We start from the raw sequence: 27,339 nt of genomic DNA on the forward strand, positions 1-27,339 counted from the left end.
CATTACTACCTTCAGCTACTGGGGAACGAAACATCATATATGACAACTCATTCCTCACTGCTCATGAGAAATTCTTACTGCCATTTCATTCTATTGCCCTCGATTTATCTATACAATAGTATTAATTAGACCATGAAATCCAGATAATTTTAAAGAAGAAATTCTGCATGATCCCTTTCCAGGGCATGGGTATGTGTTAATTTGCGTATTTTCTTTTGATTAATATTTTAAATGTCTTTAATGTGCAGCTTACATGAAGAAGGTTAGCTCTGCAGGACTCTGCTTATTGAAAAACTTCAAAGCAAATGGATGTACCTGTAACCTGGATTCAACTAAAAGACTGTACTAATTAATTCCCCTTGAGTACTTTATGTGGCAAGGGGTGTTTTTATGGTTTGTTCATAAGCAACTGGTCACATTTACTAATGGGGTTTTCCCTTCATAACACAGTAAGCTACCTTTGGCCGGATACACCGGGTTTACTGACAGAAATGGTAAGCTGGTACTTATCATTAGTTCACCTGGCCCAGTAACAAGAACAGAAGTGAGAACCAAATACTAATAGAGTCAGTACAAAGTGAATATTAATTAATTGAAAATACTGAATGGGTAGCCTTGATAAAGTATGCTTTTACAAATAAGGAACAGAGTTTATACATCACCTAGAAAGAGTATAGAATAACATAGTAATGGCTTTGACTGGAATCGATCATAGTTGAAATACCTCCTTCAGTGGCAGCTCTCCTCTTTTGAGACCCATTCTGTAAATTGCATAAGGATGGGTGTAACCAGAGAGCCCACCAGTTCCAATTAAAAACAAGCACAGCAATGATGTCATTCCTTCTCCCTCTGGGTAGCCACCACAAACTCAGTACAATGTTGTCTCCATAATGTGGTGATATTATCCCATTCTGCCCTGCCTGCAAACACCTGAACTGCTCTGTGTTTAACCAAAGTAGGTCTTAAAAGGTTTTTTTTGGAAGTTCGGTGTTGGAAAATATATTAATGCAGTACTGTGCTATATGCTTTGAAATGTGGAGTGGGTTTATTCAGTAACCCAGGTATCACTGCACTGTGCTCTACCAAGAGGAAACATGTTAACAGGAGACTCGTTTGATCTGATTATCAGGACATTGGCCTTATACAGGGATTGACGCAGGTACATTTGAGAAAGGCCACACCAGGCTCATGCTCTGAACATGAACAAGCCTTCAATGAACACTGAGCCACACCAGGCTCATGCTCTGAACATGAACAAGCCTTCAATGAACACTGAGCCACCGTGGTTTGTCTGCAGTTTAAGATGTCAACAGCAACAGGAAGATTACCCATGTGCCAGAGAAAGCTTTCATGATCTGGGGGAGGAGGGGCAAGGCGGGGGAAAGCAAACCAAACCTGGTAGATTTGGTAGAGAACAACTCCATTGCTCCCCCCACCTCCAGACACCTAAATATTTTTTATATTTATATATATATATTTATAATATATTTATTATATATTTGGGCAGTGGGGGGAGGGAAGGAGAAGAATTGCAGGAAACTGAAGAGAAGGGAGAATATGGGTGAAAGTAAAAGGTTTGTTTGCAGACATCAATGCCAGAAGGATTATCCTACAACTGAGTCAGGAACTTATCCTAAGTGTCTCAGGTCCCTTTTATTCTCAAACCTCTCTCTTCACACTGTTAAATTAATTTCTTGCTATTAATGTGAAATGAGAAAGTATACTTTTTAGATAAAAAAAGAATTCTATATAAAGTACAATACGTAGTAATAAAGTCCATTTTATTTTAATGCCTGTTTAAACAGGGTGATATCTTTTGATTTTACCTCAGGTGAGTATTTAACTGATTAAAAGAATGCATTTTCTAACTTACTTAGCACATAGGGATATCCCTAAGAAGAGTATTTATTTGCACAACAGATTAGAAGGAAAACAAAGCCTAAGCAGGTTTGTTTGGGACAAAAGTAAAATATGGGCATAAAGTAAAATTATGGCATGACACCTGTGTGTGTGAAAAAGGGAAAAATAGAAGGAAGATGGTCTTTTCCCCCATGAATGCAAATAGATTCATCCCAATCGTCATGATGCTGTATTATAGTTATAAAAAACCCAATCTTTCTGTAAGTGCAGAGATCAAGGGTATTTTCTACACACTGTACCAAAGGAATATCTTGCATGTCCTAGATGATCCACAGGAATAGTAACTCTGTATTAACACAGAAAGTGTTATCCTAGGAATCTGAGCTTGTCCCCTATTTCACATGTGTATCACATGCACAGAAAGACTGGCAGGAAAAAAAAACCCAAACACACCCTTATTAACTCAAATACAGAATTTTCATAATTTATGAAACCTCAGAAATTCAGAGTTGCTGGGTGTTTTAAATTGTTGTCCAGGACTGCATCCCTTATTTGTGGATATTTTCCAAAAGACTGTGAGAAAATCCAGTGTGTTCAAAGTATACATATTCATTTACACTACACAGCAAGTAGTAAAAAGACCATCCCTGCCTTTATCAAATGTTATTTCTAGCAATGTTTTGTACATTTTACCTAAATACCTTCACTAAACACTTTTCTGCTATCTAGCATGCATCAATATCATAAGACAACTTGACATCTTTCACGTATTTCAGAAGGGGTATCTTCATATAAGACTAGCTAGACTTCAGAAAGTGTTACAGAAAATCACTGGAGAATGAATTGTTTACAGTGACAATGGGTTTCTTGAGCTTTCCTCTTTGAGGAGATGCATTGGCTGCTACCACCAGGTATTTTAGCACAGCTTTTTTCCACTCTAAGCGCATTCTTTCTGCAACGCCAAGATGTCAGACGCTTGGCAGACACTTCACATTTGCCTCATTTCTTGTTACTGGGGTTGTCTTTGGTAACAAAAGAGAAACTCAAAGCCAGTTTTTCCACTAGGAGTATTTGTCATCTCTTTGGACTTCATGTTCAGTGTATTTGGAAAATCCAGGGTGAAGTGCCTGACTGACATACAGGTTTCCTCACCATAAAAATCATATAATTTCTTTGCAATGCCTATCATGCTGAACAGATAATGAGGTGGTGGTACTGATATTGTATGTGTTTGTGTGTGTGTAGGAGTCAACATGTTAAACATCTCCCTGGAGAATTAAAGGGAGAAGAAAAATGATAATTCTAGGGAAAAGCTATTAACACAAAATCATGAAACAACACTTTGAAGAAACTTACTTTATAATACTGTTTATAAATTGATGCACTACTTGAATTAAAGAGATCCAGGAATCTCTGCTTCCCACCTCATGTCTGCACGTAAGAATGAGCATTTTCAGACGTGGGGTGACCATCAGCAAGTCTGTCCAGCACTGTTTTCTACTGTTCAATTAATGTGGCAAAAGCACATGATGCAGTTACTTCAATATCCAATTTTAGTATATAGCGAACTTTCACTAATTTGAGCTGGACATGGTATAGACATACGAACACATCTACAAAAATAAGTCAGACTACCGACAACATCTGATATTAGCTATCAGTTTGTTTGGTGGGTTTTTCTTTCCTTTTAAAGAAATACCTGGAAATTAAATGCAAAAGGCCAGCTAAGTAGGGTAAATAAAAATGTTCGGGGTTTTTTAATGATTCTTTGTGTTAGAGCTATCATTGAAGGTTCCTTCCTGTCCTTGTATTGCTGCAGCAGTATTTACAGCTTTTTGCTGCTCCCACCTAAAGGCCAAGCCTAAAAGAAAGTGTATGCAAGTCTCTAGATACCCAAGCTAGTGAAGAAGCTCTGCTCCTCCTCCTGAACAGCAGTGAAAGAGGAATCACTATACAAGACAGCTCTTTGCAGGATTGCACACTTAATGCAATTCCTCTCCCGCCCCTTTTGTCCCAAAATTTTTCTAACAGCATAGTTATCTATCATTTCTTAATTAATGTATATGTTATACTATGGTCACTGTAAAAATCACCCCCATTCTGCCAAATACTACACAAACACAGAGCTGGGCTTTAAGGATGTTGGGGAAAATAAAAATGGCACGGGAAAGAAAAATAGACATATGGAACAAGATTTGCTCCAGCTGCTCCATTATTAGTAGTTTTTGGCCAGGAGGGCTGCTTATGTAGCAGTTCCCCTGTGAAGTTCCAATTCAACGGCTGCCTCAATGTCCAAGCCTCCTACCAGAAAGACAGCCAGGATGTAAGAGAGGGGACTCTTATTTGAAGACATTGCATCAAGACACTCTCACCAAAACCAAAACCCCAACTTTTTAGAATTTACTTGGGTACCCACTTCGTAGTTGCACAGGACAACAGGCTTGCAACTGAGACACTTTTGCATCACCCTGCAGATGACTCCTCCCTCTCCCCCAAGCCTGTAATTAGTCACCATGTACTGCTAATATTCCTTCAGGGGAAAGCTCACCTTCAAGTTTTTTCACTGAGCCAAGCTAAGATGCTTTTAAAGTTACCTAATTATGATCATTATTATTTCTACAGCTTCTTTCGTGTAAGAATTACAAAGAGCTTCAATAAATAATTCCATTTAAAAAAAAAACAACCCACCAGACTGAAAGGGGATTTTTTTTTTTTCTTTGCCAATCAAGCCATCAGGTCTCATGATGGCTCATGAGAACTCAAGATGCAGGTGTCATTCTTGCTGTAGACTTCCCGAGTAATTGTAGGGAAATTATTTGTGTTCTTTGTGCTTTAGTTCTCTACTCATTAAACTGAGATAACAGCACTTCCTTTCTCTGACATTTTGTACGTTTTCTCTGAAGTCTATTGTAAATTTTACTGGGCACATACTCTCTCTTATTATGTGTAAATTCAGTACCTATTAAAATAAAACCTTGATTTCAGCTGAGACCTCAGACACCACCTGCAGAAGAAATAATAACACACAGACATTTCAGGTGGAAAAAATGTGTAAGTTATTATTTTCCTTTAAAATACAACATGCTTCGGCTGTGAAGTTTTGAGATGAATGACAGTATAAAACAGGTATTTTAATTCTGTGCTTTGTAATGCCACATCATCTTGCAGGCATCCAACAATAAATGTTTAAATCCTTCCCAGAATATAAGATATTATTTCTAGCAACCAAGGTAGCATTGGTTAACTCAGGCATCCTTTTTAAGCCCTTAAATTTTTTATAGACTCTGCAAGTTATTTTTGAGACATAATCTTGAAGAAAGGGACTTCTGACATATAAATAGTACCAAGCCTCTAAAAAAAAAAAGCCTGTAGACAACGAATATTTAATGTGTGACCTACTATTATATCAGGATTGATTTGCTAAAAAAATTTAAAAATTAAGACCCCACAGGCAGAAGCATCCTCTACTTAATCCAGAGACAAAAAAAAAAAAAACAGCCCACAAAAGAAAAACCAAACCACACACAAAAAGAAAAATCAAAGGGCGTATTAACAATGAAAGCAGACTCTGACTGTGCTAAGAGATGCACAGCACCATTTCAGAGAAAAGATGACTTTCAAGGATAGGCTGTTAGAGCTAATTTCCTGATGCCTTCCCTCCCTGACGATTTGAATGCCAGTGTTAAATACTAGTCTTTCCTAGGATCAGCTGGAGTGTTCTCTTAACAGACAGATTTTGACCATGGAACAATGCTTAATGTACATCAAGGAGCGAGCAAGCATGATGGTAAACCCTAGATTAACCCCTTGTCTTTAAGCGCTTAATTTTACTGTATTGCAGACCTAACGTTACACAAAAGGCCACTGCAAAGCTACATGTCCATGATAATGAGCTCCAGTGGAATAAATGTTCTTTAGCATTGCCTTGTGCTACTGAAGAAATAAAGACAGTCTCAATAGAAGTGATGTGGTCCTAACTTCACCAGTAAGCAGGACTGCAGAAGTCATTATTTCTGAAAGGAGTCTTATCCTGCCCTACACTGCTAAGCTAAATAAGGAAAACCATTTTTTTTTCCCTCTCCTCTCATAAAATAGACTCATCATTTCCTTTTTCTTTGCTGTTCTTGTTTTCACCCTTAAAGTTATTTCACCTAAAAGGTGAAGTCTCACTGAAAAAGTTACCATTTTTGTCGCCAGCAGGCAGGCAGACTTTTGAGAAGATATAAAAGGGATTTGAATTTCAGAAGGCTTTCTACTTCTTTGTGAGTTAATACTTTTACCTCTCTGTTATTTTGTTTGGAAAATTAACTGGGTTTTGTTCGAGGTCTACTTCAAATTGAAATTTGTCTGCAATCACCATATAGTTTAGAAATACATTACAAAGACTTACTAAAAAGTCTTTTTAATATTTTAGTATAATAAAAATCTAGTTTTATACAACTGTGTCTTCAATACAGAACTCCAAGAGGCTGAAAACTGCACACTACTGAAATTCATAAATTGGAAAGAGTTGCAAATATAATCAAAACAGGAAAATAGCTAGTACAGGTTCTATGGATTTGAAAACACAGGAAGTAATATAACATTGTGCTGATGACATGCAGATGAGGGAGATATTAAAAGACAAGACACTTGGGAAATAATATATCTGTTTACATCTATACATTCCTGTTGTCATTTAGTAACAAAAATAATTGCAATCTATATTATCTCTAAGTCTCTTATATAGTCAGACAAAATATAAACATCATACAAAAATCAGAAACTACTACTAAAACCACTCTCTTTGTCACCGAAGGAAAAGTCATGAAAACATCTCTAGCTCCATGTGTCCCACCCTGACTGACCCTCCTCTCCTCTACCTGAGGAAACACTTTGTGTCTTGTGAGTTTCCAGGAGGTAAAAGCAAAAAAGCCCTTCAGGTAACTTGTGAATTACTCATTTATATTCTACCAAAGGGAAATGTCCTTCTACCAAAATCAAGAAGTAGCCAGCAAGTATCTGGAGTAAATGGCTCCTTTTGTTTTACTGTAGCAGCCATCCTAAATAAAAGATCAGAGTGGCACAAGTAGATGTAGAAGAGGTCTGACTCAAAAGACATGGAAGAACCTTAGCTTTTAGGTACAAACCCCTAGAAGTATTAGGAAAAATAAAAAAACAACAGAAGAGGTAAATTAGTAAATAACTAAGCAAATTTGGGGTAAAAAGATCCCAGCTAGTACATTGAGAATATTATTATTGGAGAGAGGAGGTCTACTAAAAACACTATTTTGGCAGCAGGAAGGTGTTTTGAAAGTGTGCAAGAAAAGACCTAAGGCCGAGAACTGACAGCTAATTAGACTGATAAACTGATATGACAGCAAAGAATTTTATTATGATTTTACACCCTACTAATATTTCATTCAGTGGACAACACAGATAATTAAATGTCTTCCATTGACAACTGTTGAGCCCAAATTTGCCATATTGCACAAACCTGATGCAGCCCAGACAGATACAGACAAATTGGAAGGAGTTCTGGGCTGGGAGGGCTGGTGGGGGCGGGGGAAGTGTTGCCAACTATATGTGAAGAAACATTTCAATAACATTAATTAGGGGGTTGGACAAGATGACCTCCAGATGTCCCTTCAGCCTCAACCATTCTGTTACTCTGTGCTTCTGCGATTGTTCAGATGGTTCAAGAGACACGAATAAAAGACAGAAAGTTTACAGCACAGGTGAGAGAGTACATTTCACACACTAGAGAAATTCTATAGAGAAATAGTGAAACAGACTGGAAAGAGAGATTGTATTGCATTCACTCATACTAATACTGAGAGAGGATGCTGTATCAGTTAGGGTAGCCCTGTACCAATCTGAGACTTAAGTGAGGTTTGATTGACTGAAAAGCATCAAACTCCAATTTAAAGATTTGTTCTTCTATTGGAACATTTTGGGGAAAATTCAGAAGGCTTTCGGTGATTCAGCCTCAATTAGTGATGGTCAGTGGTGTTCTGCCAGGACCAATAGACAGGAAATACACATTTTCTTCAAATCCAACCTCAGTTCATAACTGAATCCTATAATCACAATGATCTGATTACAATGCAAATCACTTTAAATCATAAACATCTATTTCAAGACTTGACATGAGCACACAGTTGGGAATCACACAGAATTTTCATATCAAGCTTATTAATTACTTTGCTTTCTTTCCGTATCCTGTCCTTGTCTCTCTACATCAGGTGAGGAAAGGAATTAATCTGTTCAGGCACTATCGCATGCATTAAAGGAAAAGAAAAGCATTCCCTCACAGAATCCCACTTTGTTCCCAGTTCATCTTAGGAGAGAATATCGCCATTTCTTGCATTATGAGGAAGAGACAGACAAAGCCAAAGATAACTTCATTATCTATTTGGGTATTTGACATACTTATTAAATATTTATCCTTCAGGGGATATTGCTGAATGGGTTGTCTTGGCAATAGTCTGGAACATGAGAGGACTAGCTGCTGTCCCATTTTCAGAGATTTCTTTCCAAATTTTACATTTAATTTCAGCCATAATTTCTTCCCTGTAAACCTACTATAACTAATAATATATATTAAAAAAAAAAACTGTAAGTAATAATATACTATGTATACTTAAATACATATGTGTGTATACATACAAAATTTGACTTGACAAACAACAGTCCTCAACGTCTTTCCATTGACTTATAGATTTGACACAGAGCCCTGATAAATTATAAAAGCCAATGACAAATCCAACTTCAAATTTGGCATTTGCTGTTGGAACATCCTTGGGAAAGTACAGGAAGTTTTAATGAATTCCCACGGAGGGCACACAGCCAATTCAGCTGGTTAACAGGAAAGTCATCTGTAGAAAGAAGGTCTTCAGGCAACGTGGGTAGCAGCAGTGCGTATATCTACATTCCTTGAAGAAGTCCTTGTCTAATGAATATTAAACTGTTTCAAATAGATCTGTTTAGATTTCACTGGAGGAAATTTTTGTGATCCATTGTGAGATATAAGAAATCCATGTGTAAAGCTAAAATGATATCAGATGACAATCTTATTTATAATGATGGCTGCAGTATCATGTCAATATTAAGAAACTAATTTCTCACTCTATTTCCCTCCTGCAATTTTTTGAGATTTAACTGATCATTCCTCAGCTGTAATTTTGAGCTCCACTGAACTGTTGTAGATGTTCCATTTAAAAAAGAAAAAAAAGAAAGAAGAACATGTGTGAACTGAAGTCTTTCTTCTGCAGCCGAATGGTGCAACTGATTGCGTTCTCACCTTACAAGCAGTCCTCAAATGGTGACTTACTATCTTTGTCAGATAAAGCAAAGATATCAACACTAACCCTGCTTTTTTTCCTGATTAAAAAGCCACCATCACAAACAGAAAGGCAGAATCTGTGGATGTGTATATAAGTATACGTCTGTATATATTTATATCTTATGTATACATCTGTGTGTATGCAAGATTTGTATTTTGGCTATTCATCCTTCAAATCACATTCTTGGGTGAATATGATTAAGAACTTAGAATTTGGGAGGAAAAATAACATCTAATCTTATCTGCTACAACTGCTTTGCAGTCTTATGCAGTTGTTTATTTTTCTGTCCACTTTTCTTGAAAGGTGGATTAGCACAAGCTTCAGTTTTGAGATCCTTCAAAGTAAGTAGCTACAAAAATTCAAGCCACATCATAAATCACTGTTGATTACTGGTTTTCATGTCTCAACCTATAAAATGAATTTAGTTACTTGTGAGCAGGATACTGTTAGAATCAACTCACACCAAATTACCTATCTAAAAAAATATCATAGCAAATGGATAAGGCTACAGTTAGAAGAAACAAGGTTGTCCTGCAGTGGCAATGAACCTGTTTTTGTACTAAAAACCAAATTTTGATGTACCTATATTAATGTTACTTGGCTTTAGTGTAAGCCTGTTTGAATCTTGTCTTAGATATTTATGAAGTATTTCTATGATTATCAGAATAATTTTAAAACCTGTAAATTTTTATATACTTGTAACAGAGCCTTACTAATTCCATTAACTGTATCCCATATTTCTGCAATGTCAGCTATTTGTACCTCTGTGTTAATGAGATGAATAAACTATTCAGTTCTGAGGCCCTTTTCATTACCTAAGATCAAGAGTAGTTTTATAAAAGAATGAAACAGCTGCAGGAAGAAAGGGAATTCTACATTTCCCTGCTTATGATGTACTGTAGAGATTTAGATATTGGGAACCTACTCAAAACTCCAGCCAATGCATCCTTCTAAGCAGGAAGATCTCCAAGTACTAATATACTGAATCCATCTACCATTGTTTAAAACAACTGCTGTTGATTTTTAGCCCAAGAAAAACACTGGATGACACAAAAGCAGTGTAATGGTATAGGATATAGTAGAATATTAGTAATAGAATGAGCGGTTTGTAGAAGTGCAAGGAATATTTAACTAAGATGCAGAAAAGAATATGTTGGAGCAGCACATACATTAATTCCTCTGTGGAGCTGTAATAATTTCCAATGTGTAGTTTTAATTTTTTCCCCACAAAAAAAAGTTACACATTGTTTTTCAAGGTCAGGTATTTTCATTCCTTAGAATACAACTAAAAATGCCTACAGTGTTTATAGTTAATTGGTTCTGGAAGGCTAGCAACATTTTAAACATACCTGACACATTCTACTCGCTCTCAGCAGAAGGCCTATTACCTCCTACATTCCTTCCAAATTATAATTTAATTACTGTGGAAACTCTACATATACAAGCTGCATTTATTAATAAATATAAATCAAAATGTCTAACATAAATTATTGATATGCTATATTATCTCAGCTTTTTCTGTAGAGGTCCTCATAAAAATAATTCTAGTTTTGACAGTCTGACTTGCAGGTTTTTATATTATAGGTCTCAGTAGGACACAATCGTGCATATATATGTTAACCTTTAAATACATTTTCTTTATGTAAATATAATCTATTTGACACCAATCCATGCATGTCCATGTTTTGAAGGTTATATTTTAAATTGCAATGATTTCATCCATTTTCTTGCAGTGAAAAGGCTAGAGATTTTCCAGAAGGAAAATAAAGATGCTCACTATTTAAATATCTCAATTTACAAAAGAAGTTATTCTTTAAGTAAAGCTATTAATATACCTCTCAGAATTAACCTACTTTGTTGCGCACCCTCCACCACCAGCCACATACTTGTTTGAAAACCACATACATTTAAATCTCGCTACCCTCTAGGTACAATACTGTCGTGGTTTAGCCCCAGCCAGCAACTAAGCACCACGCAGCCGCTCGCTCACTCCCCCTACCCCGATGGGATGGGGGAGAGAATTGGAGGAGTAAGAGTGAGAAACACTCCTGGGCTGAGATAAGAACAGTTTAATAATTGAAATAAAGTAAAATAGTAATGCTAATAGTAACAGTATAATAATGATAATAATAATAATGATACACGAAGCAAGTGATGCACAATGCAATTGCTCACCACCCGCCGACCGATACCCAGACAGTTCCCGAGCAGCGATCGCTGCTCCCCGGCCAACCCCCCCCAGTTTATATACTGAGCATGACGTCATATGGTATGGAATAGCCCTTTGGTCAGTTTGGATCAACTATTCTGGCTGTGCCCCCTCCCAGTTTCTTGTGCGCCTGGCAGAGCATGGGAAGCTGAAAAAGTCCTTGACTAGCATAAGCAGTATTCAGCAACAACTAAAAACATCAGCCTGTTATCAACATTCTTCTCCTACTAAATCCAAAACACAGCACTATGCCTGCTGTTAGGAAGAAAATTAACTCTATCCCAGCCGAAACCAGGACAGTATCCACCCCTTATTCTATACCATCTACGTCATGCACAGGCCCTCCCCTTTCCAATGTGTTCCAATTAATCACCACCCCTTTCCCTATCTTGATATACACACAGATATCATTCCCTTCGTCTATGGCCCATCCCTCTAAAATGTCCATTGAGTTCATTTAGCCCATGACTTTGGGTTCCATCTGTCATCACAGTCTTTCAGAGCAGGAGAGGTGGTGTGCAGTGTTGGACTGTTGCATGCTGAAGTCAGTTCTCATTCCAACATGGTTTCATCAAAGTTCATTTTCCTTAGGCTGGGCAATTCTTACTGCAATACCATTGATGCGGCATATAGCAATCATAATATATAGTATTATATACTTAATATTAACCTACTATATTATTATATTAACATGCAGTTAAGAGATAACATATAGTTAAGAGATAACATACAGTATTATAAAGCAATTAATATTATACAATTCAGTTCATTGGCTATTTTCACCCAAAATCAAATTCCCTTGAGGTACACATTGGGCTTCCCCATCCTTTCGCATCACCCACCAAGTGCACCCAGGTCCTTGAGCAAAAGCAATCCCACGAATGGGTTTGCCTTTGCCAGAGGGGGAAGTAACCCAGACTGTCTTCCCCAGCATATTTTTCATGTGCACTACAGGAACTTTATCTCCTTCTACAGTACGTAAAAGTTTTGATTGGGCAGGGCCAGCTCGATTGGCAGATCCCCTGGTGTTGACTAACCAGGTGGCTTTTGCTAAATGCGTATCCCAATGTTTAAACGTCCCACCACCCATTGCTCTCAGGGTAGTCTTTAACAATCCATTGTATCGCTCAATTTTCCCGGAGGCTGGTGCATGGTAAGGGATGTGATATACCCACTCAATGCCGTGCTCTTTGGCCCAGGTGTCTATGAGGTTGTTTCGGAAATGAGTCCCGTTGTCTGACTCAATTCTTTCTGGGGTGCCATGTCGCCACAGGACTTGCTTTTCAAGGCCCAGGATGGTGTTCCGGGCGGTGGCATGGGGCACGGGATATGTTTCCAGCCATCCAGTGGTTGCTTCCACCATGGTGAGCACATAGCGCTTGCCCTGGTGGGTCTGTGGGAGCGTGATGTAATCAATCTGCCAGGCCTCCCCATATTTATATTTTAGCCATCGTTCACTATACCCAAGGGGCTTGAACTGCTTGGCTTGCTTGATTGCAGCGCATGTTTCACACTCATGAATAACCTGTGCAATACTGTCCATAGTTAAGTCCACCCCTCGATCACGAGCCCATTTATACGTTGCATCCCTTCCTTGATGGCCTGAGGCATCATGGGCCCACCGAGCTATAAATAATTCACCCTTATGTTGCCAGTCCAAATCCACCTGAGCCACTTCAATCTTAGCAGCCTGATCTACTTGCTGGTTGTTTTGATGTTCTTCAGTGGCCCGACTCTTAGGTACATGAGCATCTACATGACGAACTTTTACAACCAGGTTCTCTACCCGGGCAGCAATATCTTGCCACAATGCGGCAGCCCAGATTGGTTTGCCTCTGCGCTGCCAGTTGCTCTGCTTCCATTGCTGCAGCCACCCCCACAGGGCATTTGCCACCATCCATGAGTCAGTATAGAGATAAAGGACTGGCCACTTTTCTCTTTCAGCAATATCTAAAGCCAGCTGGATGGCTTTCACCTCTGCAAACTGACTCGACTCCCCTTCTCCTTCAGCAGTTTCTGCGACTTGTCGTATAGGACTCCATACAGCAGCTTTCCACCTCCGATGCTTTCCCACGAGACGACAGGACCCATCAGTGAACAGGGCATATTGCTTTTCATTTTCTGGCAATTTATTATACAGTGGGGCCTCTTCAGCACGTGCCACCTCCTCCTCTGGTGATATTCTAATGTTTTTTCCTTCTGGCCAGTCCATGATCACTTCCAGGATTCCTGGGCGACTGGGGTTTCCTATTCGAGCCCGTTGTGTGATCAATGCAACCCACTTACTCCATGTAGCATCAGTTGCATGATGTGTAGAGGGGACCCTCCCTTTGAACATCCAGCCCAACACCGGCAGTCGGGGTGCCAGCAGGAGCTGTGCTTCAGTACCAACCACTTCTGAAGCAGCTCGAACCCCTTCATATGCTGCCAGTATCTCTTTCTCAGTTGGAGTGTAGCGGGCTTCGGATCCTCTGTATCCCCGACTCCAAAACCCTAGGGGTCGACCTCGAGTCTCCCCTGGTGCTTTCTGCCAGAGGCTCCAGGTAGGGCCATTCTCCCCGGCTGCGGTGTAGAGCACATTTTTAATATCCTGCCCTGTCCGGACTGGCCCAAGGGCTACTGCATGAACTATCTCACGTTTAATTTGTTCAAAGGCTTGTTGTTGCTCAGGGCCCCATTTGAATTCGTTCTTCTTCCGGGTCACTTGATAGAGAGGGCTTACGATCTGGCTGTAATTTGGAATATGCATTCTCCAAAACCCCACAACGCCTAAGAAAGCTTGTGTTTCCTTTTTGCTAGTTGGTGGGGACATAGCTGTTATTTTGTTGATCACATCCATTGGGATCTGACGACGTCCATCTTGCCATTTTATTCCTAAAAACTGGATCTCCTGTGCAGGCCCCTTGACCTTACTCTGTTTTATGGCAAAACCAGCCTTCAGAAGGATTTGGACTATTTTCTTTCCCTTCTCAAAAACTTCTTCTGCTGTATTGCCCCACACAATGATGTCATCAATGTACTGCAGATGTTCTGGAGCTTCACCCTGTTCCAGTGCTGTCTGGATCAGTCCATGGCAAATGGTGGGGCTGTGCTTCCACCCCTGGGGCAGTCGGTTCCAGGTGTACTGAACACCCCTCCAGGTAAAAGCAAACTGGGGTCTGCACTCTGCTGCCAAAGGGATGGAGAAAAATGCATTAGCAATATCAATTGTGGCATACCACTTAGCTGCCTTTGACTCCAGTTCATATTGAAGTTCTAGCATGTCTGGCACGGCAGCACTCAGCGGCGGTGTAACTTCGTTCAGGCCACGATAGTCCACTGTTAGTCTCCACTCCCCATTAGACTTTCGCACTGGCCATATGGGACTGTTAAAGGGTGAGCGAGTCTTGCTGATCACTCCCTGGCTCTCCAGTCGACGAATCAGGTTATGGATGGGAATCAGGGAGTCTCGGTTGGTGCGATATTGCCGCCTGTGCACAGTTGTGGTAGCAATCGGCACCTGTTGTTCCTCAACCTTCAGCAACCCTACAATTGAAGGGTCCTCTGAGAGACCGGGCAAGGTGGACAACTGTTTAATTTCCTCTGTCTCCAAAGCAGCTATACCAAAAGCCCACCGGTACCCTTTTGGGTCCTTGAAATACCCTCTCCTGAGGTAGTCTATGCCAAGGATGCACGGAGCATCTGGGCCAGTCACAATGGGGTGCTTTTGCCACTCATTCCCAGTTAGGCTCACTTCAGCTTCCAGTACAGTTAGCTGTTGGGATCCTCCTGTCACTCCAGAAATACAAATGGGTTCTGCCCCTCTATAGTTTGATGGCATTAGCGTGCACTGTGCACCAGTGTCCACTAGAGCCTTATACTCCTGTGGGTCTGACGTTCCAGGCCATCGAATCCACACAGTCCAGTAAACCCGGTTGTCCCTTTCCTCCACCTGGCTGGAGGCAGGGCCCCTCTAACACTGGTCACAGTATTCGTTGTTCACTTCCTGTAAATGTGAATCAAAAGTTCCCTGATCAAGGTCGGAAGTAAAATTAGCCCTCTTACTCTGTCTCGGGAACTGCTCACTGGAAACTGGAGCTGCAATTTTCCTGGGAGAACCGCCTTTTCTAATAGTTTTTCCTTGCAATTCACGCACCCGTGCCTCTAAGGTTGAGGTGGGTTTTCCATCCCACTTTCTCATGTCCTCTCCATAATCACGCAGGTAAAACCACAGGGTGCCCCGTGGTGTGTATCCTCTATATCCTCTCTCTTGAGCATAGGGACGTTGACTCCTAATGGCTGAGACACTGGTCCGTGCAGGTGGGGAGTAGGACAGATCCTCTCTGAGTTGTTGGAACTCTTGGCATATTTTTTCAGACAGTTTTTCCACAGCCGAGACACAGGCCCGTAGGGAGGAAGAGAGCTTTTCTTCGTAGTCCCGGAGTTGTCTAGCCACTTCATCCACCGTTGGTGCCTCGTCGTCTTTCCAAGCTAGTATTGCCAACGAGTTGGAATACGATGCTGGTGCGCTCCGTACCACCTTCCGCCACATGGATTGTGTGCACCTGACTTCATCTGGGTCTTTGGTTAACCGCTCATCATTCAGGTCACTGTAAATCACCTCCAGCACGCCTAATTCCCTCAGGTACTGGATACCTTTCTCTACGGTGGTCCATTTGCTTGGGCGGTATAAAACATCCTCCTTGAAGGGATACCTTTCCTTCACGCTTGACAGAAGTCGCCTCCAGAGGCTGAGCGGTTTTGCCCCTTTTCCAATTGCTTTGTCAATGCCCCCTTCCCTGGAAAGGGATCCCAGCTGCTTGGCTTCCCTACCCTCTAAATCCAGGCTACTGGCCCCGTTATCCCAGCATCGGAGCAGCCAGGTGATGATGTGCTCGCCTGGATGACGACCGAAATCTTTTCGCATATCTCGCAGCTCACTCAGGGATAGGGATCGGGTGGTCACCATCTCATTTATGGGTTCTTCCTCCTCTGGTTCTCATGATGGCCCTGGTTCATCTTCATCCCTTACTAAACGAACTGATTTCCTCGTGTATTTTTTCTTCTGTATAGGGGCAACTGATACCGGCGCAGGTTGGTTCTCTGGTTTAGCCACAGTGTCTGTCACTGGGGTTTGAGTAGCCGCAGTGCTCATGGCTGTGGCTGGAGTAGCCACAGTGCCTGGGGCAGGGGTTTGAGTAGCTGCAAGGCCTGTAGTGGGGGTTGGAGTAGCCGCAGGGCCTGTAGTGGGGGTTTGAGTAGCCACAGTGCTTGTTGTTTTGTCATCAGATCCAGAGACCTTCTCTTTCTTTTGAGGGTACTGATTAGCGTTGACCACGGCTCGATAGGCATGGGCCAGTCCCCAGCATGTTGCAATGATTTGTGTCTCTCTGGAGCTACCAGGGTGACAACATACTTCTTCCAAATACTTTACTAATTCTTCAGGATTCTGCACTTGTTCAGGGGTGAAGTTCCAAAACACTGGAGGTCCCCACTGCCCTAGGTACTTGCGCATACGATCCCACACACCCTGCCACTCATAACTATCCAGCCTTGGGGTAGATCTCTGGATGGTATTTTTAAACTGCTTACTGACCTTTATCAAAATGGAAACAACATTCCCAAGAATTATCAATAGAAGTATCTTAACTGCCCAGGGGTGTTCAAGATACAGGAAAGTTGTTGTAATGAAGGAGGAAACATCATAGAAGAAAGCAGCAAAGGTGCCATTCTGTATTTCCTCCACAACAAGCCTCTCAGAGTAAGAAGTATAATTGCTAACTCTCTCTATGAGGTAGTACCCGAAGTACAGTAGTGACTTCTGTATGAAACCCAAATACCAAAGAATGCTCAAGGTCAGGGCTTTGATAAGGAGCCTCCCAAGCAAAAGATCATGAATCACTGCAGAGCATAGCACACTACACAAACTGACAGCAAGCTTTAACGCGTGCTGCAAAAAAAAGAACATGGTGCAGATCAGAAGAACTAATATCGTGACCGGCAACTGTTAACAGACTCCTTAATACACTCTGATTAATCTGTTGTTATCTCAAGCCCCACGTTGGGCGCCAAAAAGGACTGTCGTGGTTTAGCCCCAGCCAGCAACTAAGCACCACGCAGCCGCTCGCTCACTCCCCCTACCCCGATGGGATGGGGGAGAGAATTGGAGGAGTAAGAGTGAGAAACACTCCTGGGCTGAGATAAGAACAGTTTAATAATTGAAATAAAGTAAAATAGTAATGCTAATAGTAACAGTATAATAATGATAATAATAATAATGATACACGAAGCAAGTGATGCACAATGCAATTGCTCACCACCCGCCGACCGATACCCAGACAGTTCCCGAGCAGCGATCGCTGCTCCCCAGCCAACCCCCCCCAGTTTATATACTGAGCATGATGTCATATGGTATGGAATAGCCCTTTGGTCAGTTTGGATCAACTATTCTGGCTGTGCCCCCTCCCAGTTTCTTGTGCGCCTGGCAGAGCATGGGAAGCTGAAAAAGTCCTTGACTAGCATAAGCAGTATTCAGCAACAACTAAAAACATCAGCCTGTTATCAACATTCTTCTCCTACTAAATCCAAAACACAGCACTATGCCTGCTGTTAGGAAGAAAATTAACTCTATCCCAGCCGAAACCAGGACAAATACACAGCAGTTAAGTCATAGTATGACGCACAGCAGTTAAGTCATAGTATGACGCACAGCAGTTGACATGCATGCCACAGTGTGGCAATATACCTACCTTCATATATACACACACCACAACGACAATGCGTGCATATGAGTTTAGAGATATTATACACATTCCTGCCAGTTGCCTGTACAAAGTGTTTCATACTCCTGAAGACATCAGATCCATCGTCCTGAAAATTAAAGTCTTAGATGCCCAACGTAAAGTTTCAAGTGTTTTTTTTTTATTTTTTTAACAGTATTTTCAAGTAATTATAGCATCTATCTAAACGGTCCACATCCAGGATTAAGCTAGCTAACCATATCTGTCAAAGATATTTATGTGTCACCAGTAGTACCTAGTCATTATAGTACCTAGTCATTATAGAGAAACTATTACTGGAAAGAATCTAAATCACTGTTAGAGCAATCTCAAAGTACAATGCTGTAATTACAATTTGAATTTCAAATACACAATACAGGGAGTGATATGTCTCTTTGGGACAAGTTTTGCTAGTCTTATTGCCTTCAATTTTTGTGGTTTTTTTTATTAGAAAATAGTGTTTTCCATTATTTTGTATAACACATTGACACAGTGTGAATGCACTTCTACAGGCATAATATACAATGCTATGAATATATTTATATTTACTCTAAATATTTAAAAAGGAAAGCCCTGGATATAATCACATAAGAGTTATTTCTAAGCTGGTGTGTTTTTGCATTTTATCTGTGCATTCCACTGGAGCTGAAAATCAGTGTAGAAATAAATCACCAACACTTTTTGACTACATCTGCAGGCTCTGTCACTTTGCTTGAAATATACCAGCTGATCCTTACGGAATAAGAAATAATACACCTAGTCTAACAGAAGACCTCTTATCCTCCTGTCAGCAAGTGAAGTACCATGGTGGTCCCAGCAGGAAGGGGCCGCTCTCCAAGAGCAGCGGCAACCACCTCTGGGGGAAGAGGGGGCAGCCCCTGCCAGCAGCATCCCCCCGGCTCCCCAAAACCTGCTCCCTCCTCCTGATCTCCTGACAGCAGCAAGAGCAGCAAGCACGGCTCTCCTTGCCTTTCCCACGTGTTCCTCCTCCCTCCATTTGGAACAGCTAAGTTTAATTTCGTCTGCACTTTTCCAAGAAGCCCCACCTATAAACTTCATTCTTCATACACTGAAGGCTACTCAGAACTGGGGATTATCACTTTGATACATCAAAAAAAAATGTTAAGTACACCAATTGTTGTCATATTCTGGAAATATTTTAACCTCTGTGTATAATTTAAATATCATTGACTCAAATGAGAGATTAACAACTGGTATTAATTGGAGCACAAATAACAAGGGTTTGATGAAATACAGAGAAATGCCTTGCTTGTGCCCTAGTCTCCAAACTGCAGTTTTTAATTTGCTGAAGGTAAAATTGATCCTTCTCTATCTGGATATGTAAGAAGTCCTGTGGCAGCGTTCTTTACACCAGTGCAGGCTGATGGGAGTGGATGGACAATTTATCCTCCAGCAACCGAGCAACTAGAGTATATATTTCTAGCTTCTGAAGAATAATAGAAGAAAGGGTTTGGGGGCTTCCCTGTTCCACCATCAACCCTTGTTTTTGGTGGGTTAGTTAAGTTAAAGAGAGTTCTGTATCTCGGCTCTTAACCAAGATGATTTTTAACTTTAGCTCTTAAGAAAGACTGGTGGCATTTCCCCTCAAATTAAAATTTGTTTGAAATAAACAGTATTTGTGGCCAGGAATAGTTAATGCCCAGCTATAACAAAGAATGTTTCTATAAAGAGGAAAGTCTTTTTCAAGATACTATTGATGATCTGGTATTTCCCAATTGTTACACAGAAGTATCAAATGCAACGGCTACTGTGATGATCAAATCATTCCTCTGGAATCTCACCTTTGAACAGGAATATTTGTCTAGGAAAAGTGACTGGTAATCCTCACGACAGGTTTATTATTCACATTTCAATTTTCTCATAGCAACATACGAGCCTTCCTAATTAACAAACAAGCAAGTAATTCAGTTTCTCCAGTTTAAAACACAGATGTTACCAAGATCTGTTGGGAGACTTCCAGGCATACTTTGTTCTGCCAGTTTTCCCAAGTTCTTTCCCTAATTTTAAAGGCTTTCTGCTCTTCTCATAATTTGGTGGTTTGGTGTTGGCTTGTTGTTGTTTTTGTTTGGTTGGTTGGTTTTTTGTGGGTGGTTTGTTGTTTTTACAGGCTACGTATTGACTGTCCTCTGACTGGTTATATTTAAGTTTCTTTCACCTCCTCAGAGAAATTCAAGAAAATCTATACTTCTTTTCTACCCATGAATGAACAGATATTCTTTATTCCTGATATGTCTGATTTCTCATTAATCGAACTCAGGGAATGCTTCATAATGCTATCCTCCCATCCTTTTACTTTACCATACCAGTACAGTTAATACTGAAGGGCATGCTAGCAGTCTCCAGAATTCATTAGAATCAGCTTTAGTAGCTTTTAATTATAATTACATAGTAAGTGACAATACTGCTAATGGTTCTTATTATTCCAACTATCCTTTTCGAATCAAGTTCCACACACAAATGTGGTGAAGGAAAACACAATAATTTAGCTTTCATTAATATCCAGTGCAGTATATGCATTCCTGCACACTGTTAGTAACCCAGTCAGAGCTTCAACAGGGAGTCAGTAACTGCGTAATGTATAGATGTTAAATCCTACATCTCTTTGATCTTTTACAAGTATTCTGTAGTCAAACCATACCTGCAGCATGTCTAAGATTTGATACAGACTGTTCATGCTTTGCATAGTCAAAGTGTGTGCACATTAAGTCCAGAACATCCAACACATAGTGTAGCATGTATGTGCTCAACTTCAGATTTATTTGACGTTCACTATACATTACACATCAAGTTTTCTTTCTGGCATTTCCCTATTATACGTGTAATATACACTATTGTAGATCCACACAATATCAGATTATAGTTTATTTCAAAGTATTTTGGATCAGAAAACATACACGGATACAACAGGCATGAGTAGTCTAAGTTGGAGACTTAGGAGTTCTGTGATGAGGGAGCAAATGTTGCATAGCTTAGATGCTAATGGGTAACCCACTCAAGGCTCAGACACTCTTAAATCCACACTTGTAATAGATAATGAATTATTAATGCAAACCAAAACTTTAATCAGGAAGTATTTTTGATGGTTAACTACTTAACACTTGCAGCAGTTATTCACTTATAGTCAGCATCCTCCAGAACTGTGTTATTTCTATTAAAAAGTACTTGATGGAGCAACACTGGAAAATACTACACCACCTAGTATTTATGGGATTATCTCCAAAAACCTTGCTATACATAAGATTATCTCTTTTAGAAAAATCTAGCTACTGGAGATAGATTTTTAGTCTATCTTACAAGGAAGTTGCACATTTCTGAAAATCTTGTTCTAATACTTCAATTGTTAAAGATGCAAGCAGGGAAATCACAAGAGGAATTTTGCAGCAAAAGCTAGGCATATGAGTAAAGAACATTTTGACAGCTACAGAACATTAGAAAAAGAAAAAAAAGCCCACACAACTTCTGAGGTTGGTTTGTCCCCTTCCTTTCATTAACAAGGGTGAAAAATATGCTACCTAATTCGAAAATTGTGTGATACATGACATTCTTACTGCACGTATAGGACTGAATGTGAGCAAGATGGTCTGGGTTCATCAGATGGAGAATTGGCAAGGCTGCACATATAACTAATTAAAATACACTGACCACAAATAAAGCATGGTATAAAAACTATATTACTTTCATTTCAGTGACAGTGGTCCATTTCATGTGGATTTGGAAAACCAATTGGGAAGTGTATGTCATAGAAATAGCACTTTTGAAATTGAAGCCGTAAGAGACTTTGATATTTGTCACTGTCTTATTCGTAAGCACAAAAGATGGATCAATGTTACAAGTCTGCCAAGCTACCAGTTGGGCACAATTAGTTTTCTGATTTTATTATAAACCTATTTAATATGTAACATATCCTATTACCACTGTACAATTCAAGAACAGCCTAGCCCAGAAAATCTTAGACCACAAGAGGCTTTGAAGTACATTTTCTCACATGCAATAGTATTTCTCAATTCCAAATTTTATTCTGTTCTCAGTGATCCAATAGCATATTACTTCACCAAAGACACCCAAGTGTCTATCCAATTTTTGCACACAAACTCTGGAAATACCAAATTTTCAAGCAATAAAGTGAAGATATAATATATGCAAAGTCTTGTGAGAACTTAAAGTAGCTTAAGAAACTATATCAAGGAAAAAATGTATCCTAGAAAAATCTGCTTTTACATTTGCTTATAAAAATCACTTAGCAGTTATTTAGTATGTCTATTATATTTATGGCACTTGAAGTTAATGTTCCAAAAAATAAATTTGTACTTTCCCCTGAAAGTGATTAGTATTGTTCCTGACATTTGCTGTGAAAAGGATTAGTTTAAAAACATCAGAAAGCTATTAAAGTTCTTATTTAAACATGCAGTCTAAGATACTTGGTCTTTGATAAAAATGTATATGGATCTCCGCCCAGTTCCCAGAAGCTGTACAAGAAGGACTATAGGTTGATCAAGGAAGTTTCAGTCACTTAAATACAGAGTCATGAAATCTCTGAAGGAAGTCTTTCTTAATCTTCAAGAAGATACAAGACTGTCCGCATGGGTGCAATTGATCCTGGGATCTAGCCATTATGACCTTAATTCATACATTTCTGGTTTACAGTTCATGTATGTAAATAGTTCTTCTGGACTGAACAGCCCCTATGGTTCTCACATTTCCTGTTATTTTCCCTTTCCATCAATATCCTGTTAGCATAGAACAATTTTCCTTCAAGATCATTTCAGTTGAAACATTTGTTTCCTTCACTTGAAAGATAATATTTCTTAATTTTTATATTATTTAGCAAGCATTTCCCTTCAAGTAATTTTTCCTAATATTCCAGTTTAATGTCTTACAGCCTTCAGTATATTTTAATCCATTTACTACAGAATGTGCATCATTTCCATAGTACTACAATTATTCAGGGGGGGATGGGGGGGGTGGGGAAACCCAAACCAAACATAACCTTAAACAAAATCCCCTTAAAGCCCTTCTGAAGTAGGCTGAATTTTTCTATTGTATGCAATAAACTTTACCAGTGATTAAGGAATGCCAATAAAGCAGGACAAATTAAAAACAAAATGGGAAATGGTACCTTAAAACTTAAAGGCAGTCAATTTTAATGCTTCCAGCTCCAAATAAGTTGTGTGTTCTTTCTGACCCTTGGTCTTCCACGTAACATAATGCCTTATTTAAGCTGCTTGGTTTATCGTTCCTGCATTCAAATCTCTGATTTCATTCCCAGCAGTCAGACACAAAACAGCAATTCCCTCCCCACGACCCCTCCAAAATCATTACAGGTTTGACCGAGTTTAATTATTGCTGGAATAGTCTATCAAGTGTCAAAGACCTTGTTACTAGGAAGCATGGGCATTGAGCAGACAAGGAGCTACCAGTCACATTACCAAACCCAGCCCCCCAAATATTTGTTGTGAAAGGTTGAGTAATAAGCATTGACAACTTCAGCTTGATACTAAACCTGTATAACAGCCAAGTCAGTCTTCAATTAACATCTTTCCAAGAGTAGCAAAATGACTGCAATCATCTTGGTTGTGCTAGAAGGCTGAGAAACCAGGACTGTTTGCACTGCTTTTACTACCATGAGTTTGGGAGGTATATGTGAAAGACACTTTACCACTAAGAAGGTAAGCCCTTCCAGAAGCCAATGCTTCAATCCTTTCTCTGCTCTGCCAGAAGCTTGATCTAGCAAGTCTAGCCATATCCTACACCATTTTATAACAGGAATGGTTCAGTGCTAGCCCATTACCCTTGGGACAGCAAAATGCCAATTTGCTCGTAGTTGAAGAGCCTTGAGCTGAATCAATATCATTTATTCAGATCAGTATAATTTATTCATTACTCAGGAATATGTGATTTTATGAGTTGGCAATGAAAAGGAACCCAGGGATGCAATGCATATTCAATAGCTGGCCTTCCTTCTGTGTCACACAAAAGCAATCCTACCCAGACTACTTGGGGGCATGTCTCAGTGCTTGTGAATACATGGATAGGAGAGCATGAGTGTGTAGACTCAACTTGCTTAGAAAGTTAAACCAAAAACATCTTCCATGCAGTGTCTAGGAGAATTTTGTTGTGTTAATCATGGCATATGGAACAGACCTCTAGAGAACAACATGCCTCTCTTGCCTTTCCCAAACCCTACCATCTTACAACTTTTCTTTTATATTTTTTTCCCCTTTTGTGACTATCCACAGAGCTGATGCTGGTGAGCATATATCTATCTATACACACATTACATTGGCAATAAATATGGACCATAGGTCTTTAGCTGCCTTCAATGTCTCCAAGACCTGGTATAATGTAAGTCATATCCCTTAACCTTATTATCCAAGGTTTTAGAAAGAAGGTGTCAAGTCCAGACATACAGGTTTAGTATCGAAATACACCAAACACTTTGCAGCCCTTATTATCCTCAGGACATCATGATTGCACATACCTGCATAGGCGATGTATTTTTTCCTTCTAATGTACCTATATTTAATGGCTTTTAGCTAAAAATCTGTATAAGGAGATCACCTCAGGAACTACAGCCATTAGCTACCCAATGCTTTATTGCAAAGAAAGTTGAGGTCGACACTAGTCTTCTATCGAAATTTTAGTAATGTTCTTAAACACCCCTGCAGATTTAACCCATTTTATTGCATTTCTGGACAGAACTGTTTTGTCACAGTAGCAATAGTTTGGGGAATAAGCCTGTGTCCAAGTTTAAGTTTCATCTGGTTCTGTAAACACTAGTTGTAAATATAGCTGTCATTACGTTTTACATCATGGCATAACAGGCAGCTAAAACATCAAAAAAAGAGCTACATCTCAAAAACACAACAGAGCAACCAAAAGACTATCAACGCAGCTGCTCACAAGTGGGTTTGTTCCATGTGGATCTTTTTACCAACTTCGTTTATACAGTAAACCATTCAAGCACACTGAAGAGAGCCAAATGACTGGGTGGGACAGTGGTTCTTTTCTCTGAGGGAAAGCCAGTATGGTTGGAAGGGAACTTTCTTCACAGGGCACAACAGTTCCCTGTGATTTGAAGTGTAAACAGCCTTCAGCAGAAAGAAGTAAGCATTTACGGGCTCTTCACTGAACAAGCTAGTATCAAATCTTGGGCCTGATGAAAGAAGCTACAGGCTGATGTGCAAGGATTGTCTCTAGAAGGTTAATATGCTTTCTAAATCCATATTTTAGAGTTTATTTGCATTTAGTGTGCATCTTCCTAGAATCCTATTGGCGGCCCTTTTTCTGAGTGCCCCCTTGCCCCTGAATGATAGCTGAGCAGTCAGGTGTACCTGTGAGGACTGAAATATTAATTCTTTTGCACAGATGGCTGTAATGCAAAACCTCACTGCGAGAAGCATTACTGCTGTTCTGCCACCTCCTAGAGCATCCAGACCTAACAACAAGCCTCCAACACCATCCTGACACTCAGAGTGCAACAATAGATGCAAGTTAGCATCTGGAAACATTAACAGCAGTTTAGTTTCCAAGCAAAAAGCTACGCAGTACGTGATAGCACAGCCTGTGCATTTAAAACTCTCTCTGAAGACTCCTTAAGGAAAACAGCACGTGGCCCACTCATTCAGAAATGGGGGAATTGCAGCCTCCTGACATTTTATACTCAAACAGCTCTCTGAAGAGAGAGCTCATATATTTTCCTACTGATCAGATTCATTTAAGTGGGTGGTGAATTGAACCTGCATATGCTAGGCTTAAAAATGCTTCAGGAGGGAAAACATTGTGTAAGATACCAGATCTTTTGATTTTTCCCATACACACACAAATTATTTTGAACTACTAAGCCATTAATCTCCTTCCATAGTAATACATTACTTAACCACACTCATTTGAATTCACTACAAAATTCCAGATAATTCATATATCACCCAAGAAAGAGGGTTGCATCACAGTACTTGCTGAATTGCCACTAACTGTTTTACCAAGTAAGTGCTGAATTCCAAGCAAAGATTTAAAGTCTATGCACTTTGGTAGAGGCAAGACAAGTTTGTCTTGGTTAGTGCTTAGGAAAACCACAGTATATTAGGTCACCCCATTGCTCTGTTCTTAAAAATAGAGGCATTGACCTCACAGATAGGGATCCTGATCCAGGTGAGCAGAGCAGGGATGATGACAGCCACAAGACCCATCAACAGTCCAGTGATCTGCAGCAAAGGCAGGGTTACAAGTCAGGCCTAAAGTCAGTCCAAGAAATCCAAACAATAAGTCAGGAACATGACTGAAAATAAATATACCTAAAACAGCTCAATCCAAGTCTGAACCTTCAAGCTGGAACTCAAATGAACTCCTGGGCTCCTGCAGGCATGGGTGGAGGGCCAGGGGATGCTGGTCAGGGGAATTACAATGCTGCCCTGAGTGCTGACAGCCAATTACCCCTCATTTTGTCTAACCCCCTTTTGAAACTGCTGATTCTTTCCCTCTTAAGTACTTGGTTTTGGCCAGCATCAGAGGCCTGTAGGAGGCTAGGCAGACTATTGGTCTCACCATGTGTGGCTCTTCTCAAGTTAAGTTATTTTCTTTTTATAGGTCTGTGTATTGTTTGCATTTGCTCTGTTTCAATTCAGGTAGAGAAGGAAATGCACAAGTGCATACTGAGCTCATACTCCACTTGCACCTATGCATAGCTTCTTCTTAAATTGCCACTAACATACAATCTCAGCCTCCTACTCCATGCAGGGCAATCACCTGCAACAGCAATGCACAGGTGGGACTTTTGCCCCACACTTACGACTACAGCTCTCCTGTTAATGCCCTTGAAAGCAAAACTTGACCAAAAATACTAGAGTAAATATCTTCCAATTCAGAACCCAGAGCGAGATCTGAATTTCACAACCACTCTCTAGAAAGAAAGAAAATTTGCATATCTGGGCAAACTGATGTCCCAAACTAGCTTGAAGGTAAGTTCAATTTTTGGAGCTCAATTACAACTCCACTATAGCACCTACAAAAAGGAAGTGTAGTAAGGTATTCAGTTGTAGAAATCAGAGGGATAAAATGCAATTATATTGCATGTAATGAAACAACTTTAACATTTTGACTGACACAAAAGATCATACCTCTGCCACACATCTGGGAATTACTATTAAGGAAAGGTTTTCATATACACATG

This window comes from Pelecanus crispus, chromosome 5, assembly GCF_030463565.1.
Source record: "Pelecanus crispus isolate bPelCri1 chromosome 5, bPelCri1.pri, whole genome shotgun sequence".
NCBI classification, from domain to species: Eukaryota; Metazoa; Chordata; class Aves; order Pelecaniformes; family Pelecanidae; genus Pelecanus; species Pelecanus crispus.